Here is an 8,620-nt window from a genome sequence, read left to right as displayed (position 1 = left end):
CGCCTTTAGAATGAATAGACAGATTAGTGGTTTCGCTTGGGATTATAGAGGGCAATATTGGTGCATTATTTCCCATACTCTTATTGATTTTCCATATGTCTTGAGTTAGTTAAATTCTAACTCAATATGTCTTATCTCAAAATGGACAGGCACCGTAGGAACTTGTTAATTAGATGACTTTAGAGTGAATAGAATTTCATTACATTGTCAACAGATTAGTGGTTTGGTTTGAGATTGGCCATATTGTTCTATTATTTGCCATAATGTGTAATCAATGGATCTCTTTCAAATTACGCTGCTGGGTATCACAATGTTTAGGGCCGAAAAAGGTATCACAAGTCGACGTGTCGGCGCCAATTGTTAGGTTTTAGTCATTTATCAGCAACCGCCCAGCGACCTCAACTTGTAGATAGCAAAAACCTTTATCCTCACCCTTTCAGAATTGCAAATTCAAATTGTAATTTATTTGCAAAGATTCGTCAAGTGAGGATTTTCTGGCCAGGGATTTAATAGCTGTCCGAGGCAGATGTTGGCTGGGAAAATACTCATTCATAATAATTGCGACAATCCCAAAAACCAACTACCACAAGCAGCTTGCTTGCTGCTAGAGGAAAATGTAGCAAAAATCGTTATTATGAGCACGGTGAAATGAAATTTTGTCTATCTCTCTGACAGCATGACATCGTATTTGTGTGTATGTAGTGTATGTATGTGAATGTGCGCAATGAGAAAAGTCTCTGGGCCTGGAGTGACAATGCCTGGGCATTAAATTCAGTTGAGATGCGGTGCAAAAATTCACTTGACTCAAGTTTTGGTTTTGACTTTGACTTGGTCTTCACTTTCTTCAAGGCAATGTCAAAGTTGCCATCGTCGCCGGCGGTTGCTGTTGGCTGTTGCCATTGCCTGGCATGTTGATTGATGAGCATACGCAGACAATCATAGACAAAGAGTTTTCCAGGCAACAGGCTAATATTTGGCCATCATGATTGACATTTAACATTGAACTTTACATTGCCTATGTGAGATATACACAACACACACATTTAGATGGCGATTTAAATTTCACCACAAAAATGTATGATATACCTATATTTTCATATACTTATCTATGCATATAAATTTTTCCTTTTATTTTATATTATTATTTTTTTGTTTTTGGTGAAATTTAAAACGTATTCTTAAGGCACATTGCCATAATTGACTGTTATGCACGAAATTGAATTATGTTGCGATTTATTTATATTTATAAAAAAAATAAAGAAAAATAATACAAAATATGCTATAACAACAACAGCATCAGAACGTCTATGACAAAGACGCCCCTTGGGGCAATCAGACACCAGCAGGGGGTGCTACAAATAATTTTTGACAACAAACAAATACAGAGCAACAAAATTTTTGGCCAAGTTAAAATAAATAAAATAACAAATGGTGGAATGTGGCGCGAGTTCCTTAAAGGCAACCAGCCGAGGGCAAATTGAAATTGAAATTTGTTGTATAAATTTTGTTTTTTTTTCACTCGAAAGAGATTTGTGATGGGATGTTGGATTTTATTTTTTTGGGGATTTTTACATGAAATTGAGTTGACTTGCGCAAAAGAGGAAAAACAAACAAATGCATAATTTAGAAAAATGCTTAAGACAAGTCCCAAATGGTGGTAAGCATACAATAAATTCAAGTCAAGATGTTCATCTTCGGTTCAGCCAACTTCAGTCAGTCAGTCAGTCAGTTAGTCAGTCATTTTCTTTTAGCCAGGTAGTCACGGTATGGTGTCTGGCTTTCCATACTCCATACCAAATACCCATTGTGGTGATGGTGTAGTTCATCATCGGTTGTTTTGGGGGTCAGAGAGAAACGTAATTGGCCTGAAGCGTTTAATTTCGATTCGAAGTGGGTGGAAAGCAGGGGTTAGCTGAAGAAATCTCAACCTGTGCGCGGGCACACGCATTGGGTCGTCTAGTAGTTATTGTTGTTGTTGTTGTTGTTGTTGTTGTTTGTTGTTGTTGTTGTTGTTGTTGTTGTTGTTGTTGTTGTTGTTGTTGCTGTTGGCGGAGGGACCTACAGTTGTCAACAGTCAAAGTGAAAGTGAAAAAATTTGCTAACCCAAAACGAAAAAAAATAGAGTTTTTTTCTTTTCGGTTTTCTTGTTTTATGCAATTGTCTACCGCAATAACTACCGCTGCTGCCGAACAACGAGCAAATGATCAAGCGAAAATATTCCCAAGCCTGTGCACAACCTACACGAATAGCGTATTCTGCCTCATTGAGTTGAAAAGCCCCGAAAAGAAAAGAAAAGAGAAGAAAAAACAAGAAGAAAAACAAAGGCTGAATAATTCGCCTGCGCGCTGGGTAAAAGTTTTCATGTGCTTGGTGATCTTGTCAGGTTCGTTTCTTAAGTCTTTCGTTTCGTTTCATCGATCCGCAGATCGTTTGGGGTCGACTGCCAAAGCATTTTGTTTTTATTTGCCTTGTGTTAACACAAATGCCAATTATTGCAAATTGGTTGCCGCTGCCGCCCATTAGATGATGGCCTGGCTCAAAAGCACAACATTGCGTGTGAGCTAAACGTGCATTATCATAAATTATCGCTGCTAGATTATGCTACAGCAAGTGTTCGAGTATCCCATTTAACCAAAATTATCCATCCACCCATCTTTTTCTATGTGTGGTTTACCTTTACGTGTCTCAAATATATCCATAAATAGAACAAGGCAATGCACGCTGTAAAATTTCATGCAAATTTTTGTTTTTGTGTTTTTTTTGTGCACTTTCCCGCTAGAAAATACATAAATTGTAGATACGGTGTACTCATCTTTTACACCTTTTCGTGTTATCCCATATCCATGGCATGTTGGGGCAAGATAAAGCTTGTAAATCCCATCATTAGTTTCACCGCCAGCCATGCTTTTTTTATTAATATTTCATAAATGAAAAGCGCCAAACATTAATTATGCATGCTTCGCGCCAAGCTGCTGCTGCTACACTGAACGAAAAGAGTTGGCTATGAAACTGTGTTATTCGCTCATTTTCATGTGCTGTCCGAAAGTATGCTTTAATATTATGAAACCAGTTGGATGATGAACGTGGTTGAAAACGCTGAATATCATTTCCGGCCAAAGAGAATTAATCACATTTAGGTAAATTAAATTGGAATTAAGGTTAATTAATCTACATTATTCAATTCAATCACACACAAGGCAAAAGAGGTCACTTGAGGTGCATAAATCAAACATAATTACTACTTCAGTTTGAAAAGTAGAGTTCATTGAACTGATGTCACCTCAATGTCCTTAAATGATATTTATTGACCTGTACTTAATGAATAATAATGACTTTTTGGAAAGTAATTAACAAGGTAAAGTCATTAAATAAACCTTCGATGGCACTTTAGAAGAGTCAAACAAAAAGCAAACTTTTTGTGGCACTTAAACTGTAAAAACTTTATTTTCAATAGACTAATGTTTAAAGAGTATTCATGGAATGCACAAATAATTCACATTTTAAAATTGATAAAAAGCAATTGGGCAAAAAATTGCATACTTTTTATTTTCATTCGTAACAAAGCATTCGAGCAATAAAATGTATAGAGAAATCAAGGATTATAATATAGGTTACTATAAAAAAAATTGTTTTGTCAAATTAAGCAATGAAATTGTCGTAAAAAGAAAAGAATTATTTTTATTTGATTTTTTCTTTTGTATAAAATTTCACCAACTTGGCAATTAATTTCATTTTCTATCTTTGCGTGCTCATATTAAAGCCACAAAATAATTCGCATAAGATTAAAATAAGTGAGAAATAAAGAAGCTGCTATCTTGAGTTTTAAGCTCTCGCCAAGATTTCTCAGTTTGCCGAATGAAAGTGGGTGTCGAGTTTCGATGTAGCTGCCGCTGGTAGAAAATATCATTAAGCCAGCCTGGAGCCATAGAGTTGTTTGGAAAAAATTGAAATAATTGCAAAGATTTACTAATTACGGCAATAAGCAAAGAAATTGGCTAGGCTCTGGCTGGCTGGTTGGCTGGGTGGCTGGCGGCCATGCTGGCAATTGCACTAAATCTGCAACGAAGCTTTGCGTCGACTTGAGATGTGGTTGTAGCTGGAGCTGCACTTATCATGCATATTACGCTCTAAATAGCCACCAGGTTTAACTAAAGTGTATAAATTTGTTAGCCAAACGGGCGCACAAGATCAGTTGGCCAAGTGAGTTTGCAGTTAGATCAACGCCTAGTGAGAGCGAAAGAAAGTGCAGTGCGACGAAAGAGGATTAGAGAACAAAAGGATAGCTTAAACGATATACTCAAAATGGTCACGCGTCTGGGTTTACCCGTGGCCCTGCTTCTGGTTGCAATTTATGCCCATCGTCCAAGCTGGGCGCTTGAACTTAACTCCAATTTCACTGGCGGCACCGGAGAGAGCGGTCTCTTGGAACAGTGCGCCACATTTATGGCCAGTGTGCAGATAGTGATGATATTTTCTGGTGCTGCAAGCTACAAGGGGCACGTCTGTTGGGCCGCGCTCTCAAAGTGCAGCAACGCAGCATTATGGATGGTGTTAGTCTAGTGAGACGTGAAAATGCTGCCCAAGATTCACGTACCGGACGCTCCAGCATATCGGAGAGTCAATTGAATAACCGTGATTTGGAGCATATGTCTAGTAAGAGTCTCGATGCCTTGCTGCTGGAACGTTTCCTTGGATTTGTGCACAGTCATCAGAGGCAGGTTAATCTTCCACGGCTGCTCATCTACGGCGAGCGTAATAGTCAGAACTGGTTGCAGTCCCTAATGGGCTATTTTCTGCCCAGTGAATTGGCGGCAAACGGTGCAGGAGATGGACGCAAGAAGAAAGATGACAAAAAGTATCTGGGACCCTTCATTGCGGCTGTACTGCTGAAAACAGCCATTTTAAAGATGGCCTATCACTCGATTGCCATTGTGGCTGGCAAGGCTCTGATTGTGGGCAAAATTGCTCTTATCATTAGCGCCATCATTGGCCTCAAGAAGCTTGTTAGAAAACGATGGCGGCGAAAAGACCACCTACGAAATTGTTAAGCATCCGCAAGTGCAGCAGAGTCACACCTATTCGTCCAGCCATCAAGGAGAGTATGACAGTGGTGGCGGTGGCCATGATGGTGGTTCCTATCATCGCAGCATAGACGACGAAATGATGATGCAGGATAAGGCTTACCAGGCATGGATGCCACAATCTGGTGGTGTGGCTACCGCCGGTTTAACTTCCGCCAAAGTATCGCGATAAGCCCATGGACACATCATGGGCTAGGCAATGGAAAACCAAAGATCAAATATTTTGCTTAGCTTCAATCTAACTGCAATTTATTTACACTTCTTGGCTAACCGCCGACATTATCAAGGATAGTCGTCCAGGACAGCCCTCCAGTTTAAGTTTAGTTATCATAGTTATTATAAATAAAACACACAAAATACATAAAAAGCTAGAGAAAACCATGAGTTGTTGCTGTTGTAGTTTGCGGGCGCTGTAGTTGTGCGAATTGGCGACGATCCAAGGGTTCGGCCTCATAGGCATAGTATGCCTGATCGTGATCCAGATCATGGGATGGCTCTTCGATTTGTTCGATTTGTTGGGCAGAACTGTGACCATGTGTGGGCATGCTACGATGCCAGCCGCTCTCATGGCTATGTCCGCCCGCTATGATGACGTGATCGGAGCTACCACTGTGACCAGTCGTGCCCTTTTTTAGACTATCCTGGAAAGAGATGCGTAGGGCCAATGACTTGATCTAACCTATCGATGGGTGCCAAAATAATTTCAATTTGGCTTTACTCACCAGCAGCGATATGACGAGGGCTATTTTGGCCATGATGAAGGCGGATCCAGCTATCAGTATCACCTTGCCAAGGAACATTTGTGCGAGTGTGGCCATCATGATCATGCCGCCCTTATCTTTGTCCTTCTTCTTGCGACCTGTTTTTTTGGAACAGTTTTTACTTTTCTTTTTATTCTTGTCTTTTTCTTCTTCTTTTTATCTTTATCTTTCTTATTCTTCTTTTTCTTTTTCTTTTTCTTCTTCTTCTTTTTCTTATCTTTATCTGTATCTGTATCGGTGTCGGTTGCATGCACAAAACTACCCAATCCTGCTATAATTCTATCGACTTTATCATCTATGATGAAAGCGTTCGTACCTTGATCGAGACCCAGTTCACTGCCAAAGTCATCAATGGCATTGGAAATGCTCAATTGCCTGGGCATTTGTAGACGCAAAGCTCGTCCCTGGAACAATTGCAGCAATTTACCAGCCAGTCCTGTTTCACTGAGAGCTCGACTCTCGCTGTCATTACCATTTGCCAGAGCCTCAAAACTCAGATAGTCATTAACCTGCCATGTGCTATTGTCGTGCGCCCGCGTCATCCCAAGCCAACCAGACAGTGGGCAATAAGTCTGCCCAGACTGTGGGGACTCCATTTGGAGGCGGTGGTAGCAGAAGGACTGGAAGTACTATACACCAAGGCATTGCTACCCAGCACGGCGCACTGTAAGAACAACATACGACGCCACATATTCTCCAGGGGGAATACACACAGGCAAACACACGCAACGAACTATAAACTTCAAATAAACCCCACACACTTTTTCAGCTCAGTATTTATAAGGGCTACCCCAAATGGGGGAACATGCATTTGATTTTGGGCTAATAATTAACATGTTTGTCAAAGCGCGACACTCTCAAGCGCTCTTGATGGGAATCAAATAAGAAAACTTTGTCTATTTTTCGGTCTATCTGCGGTCCGCTGAACTTGGAGTTCAGCCACAAAAAGTTTTGCATAAGTAAACTTTCAGTTTTTGGAAAGCGCTCAAAACGTTTGCCAAACTTTGACTAATTATAATTAAGTAGAACTATTTTTTAATTTTAAACTAAAGTGATCTGACATCCACAACTTGCCAGCCATTCATTCCGCTGGGTAAACTGCTGCTGGGGCTCTGGAAATTTCGCATCAGACTCTCTGCAGAGCCAGCAGTGTCCTCCACTTCAGCGAGTAATTTATTTGTTTGTCTGCGTTGATTTTCATAATCATAGAAGCGATCTTCAAAAGGACGCTTGGTAGCCATGGGAGAAGGCTGCGATGCCTCTCGTGGTTGATCAAATCGAACTTTACGCTCACTGCGTTTATATGGTGGAGTAGGCTCATGAACGTCTTACTGATGATGCAGCTCATCGCCATGACCATAGACTGTAGTTTTGCCCGGAAAATGGCCAAAGGTCGATGTCCACCAAATGCCCCGCCAAAGTTGCCACCGCTGAAACTGCCAAAGCTGCCGCCACCACCAAAGCCACCGCCGCCAAATCCTGCCGATCCCAGGATTCCACCGAGACCCAAAAAGCTACTGACATAGACAGCCATTTTGACCAGGAAAAGGGATTTCTTGAGCAGCAAACATATTGCAGCAAATAGCAGTGGCACCAAGGCAACCAAATTGAACTTTAAGCCCAACAGAAATGGTAACATATATTGTTTAGCCAGTAGACGACCTGCAAGTATGGGAAGTTACATTTCGAAAACGTAAACATAGATAATAGTCATCATACCTGCCGTGGGATCCTCAAAACCAAATTGTCGCTCATCCTGGGCCCCTCCATCTGCTAGCACGAATTCAGCCACACTATTGGCATCGGCAGTGGGTCCTATTTTAAACATTAAACCAGGATAAAGTCCATCCATATGCCATTCCAGGCTACGTTGACCCATCACCGCACCGGCATTCTCCAATATGCCACGGAAATCGACCGGATCTGTGTCTAGCACATTTGCCAACGACCTGCCAGCTGCCATTTCACTTCTCACAGCCACAAAATCATCAACAAAACTCACATTCTCCCGCTCATCGAAGCGTTGTATGAAACTTAAAGCAGACCGCCCAAGGCATTCACTGAATTTTGGACGTTGAGCTCCCCGTACGCATTGTTTAAAATGTTTTAGATCCTCCGAGCTCACTTGGTATAGATCCGAGCCTGTAATGGCTTTTATATTCACAAATGCCAGGAACAACAATGCGGTATTTAGCGGCGACATGATTTAGTTTAACTAAGCACGTTGGCCGGGTGACCATCTAGTTATATAGAGCTCTGGCCGAGAGACTGTCTTGTTATATAACAACAAACTCAATTTTCGCTCAAAATGTAACATTCATTAGATTTTCATTCACATTTCGCACATGAAAAGCGACCAGTTGGGTCGACGCCATGGCCCAATAACGGAAATTGTAGTACATCAACGCCAAAGCGATTCAAGCCTCCCGCTCTTCTGGCATTTGGACGCAATGTAACGAACTGAAGACCCCGCCATGGTCATGGTCAGTGCACACGTCTCATAACCCGGCACTTGGTCTCTGAATTTTGGCCAATATTTCGCACATTTCTACCTCTAGCTCTTTTACTCTCTCTCTTTCTTGAATATTATGTAATGGCTTATTGTTATTCCCCAGAAATTATGAAATGGACGGCACTCAGTCTGAGCTTGGACCTCCACAAATTACAATTGCTAATGCCAGTCTATTTAAATAAACGGCAAACGTTTATAAGCATTATAAGAAATGTTCCATCGTTTACACACTGTAAACTGGGAAATTGCTGCATTAAAGTACAAAA

At 41.1% G+C, this 8,620-nt stretch overlaps 2 pseudogenes; one reads left to right on the top strand and one right to left on the bottom strand.

The window, feature by feature from the left end:
• Positions 1–4,302: 4,302 nt before the first annotated feature.
• LOC6637470 lies at positions 4,303–5,253 on the top strand (annotated as a pseudogene).
• Positions 5,254–5,449: 196 nt separating this feature from the next.
• On the bottom strand, positions 5,450–8,045 carry LOC124461675 (annotated as a pseudogene).
• Positions 8,046–8,620: the final 575 nt, after the last annotated feature.

This window comes from Drosophila willistoni, unplaced genomic scaffold (genome assembly GCF_018902025.1).
Source record: "Drosophila willistoni isolate 14030-0811.24 unplaced genomic scaffold, UCI_dwil_1.1 Seg588, whole genome shotgun sequence".
In the NCBI taxonomy this organism is placed as follows: Eukaryota; Metazoa; Arthropoda; class Insecta; order Diptera; family Drosophilidae; genus Drosophila; species Drosophila willistoni.
Note: the sequence above shows the minus strand (reverse complement) of the source record. Positions and strands in the feature narration are given on the sequence as shown.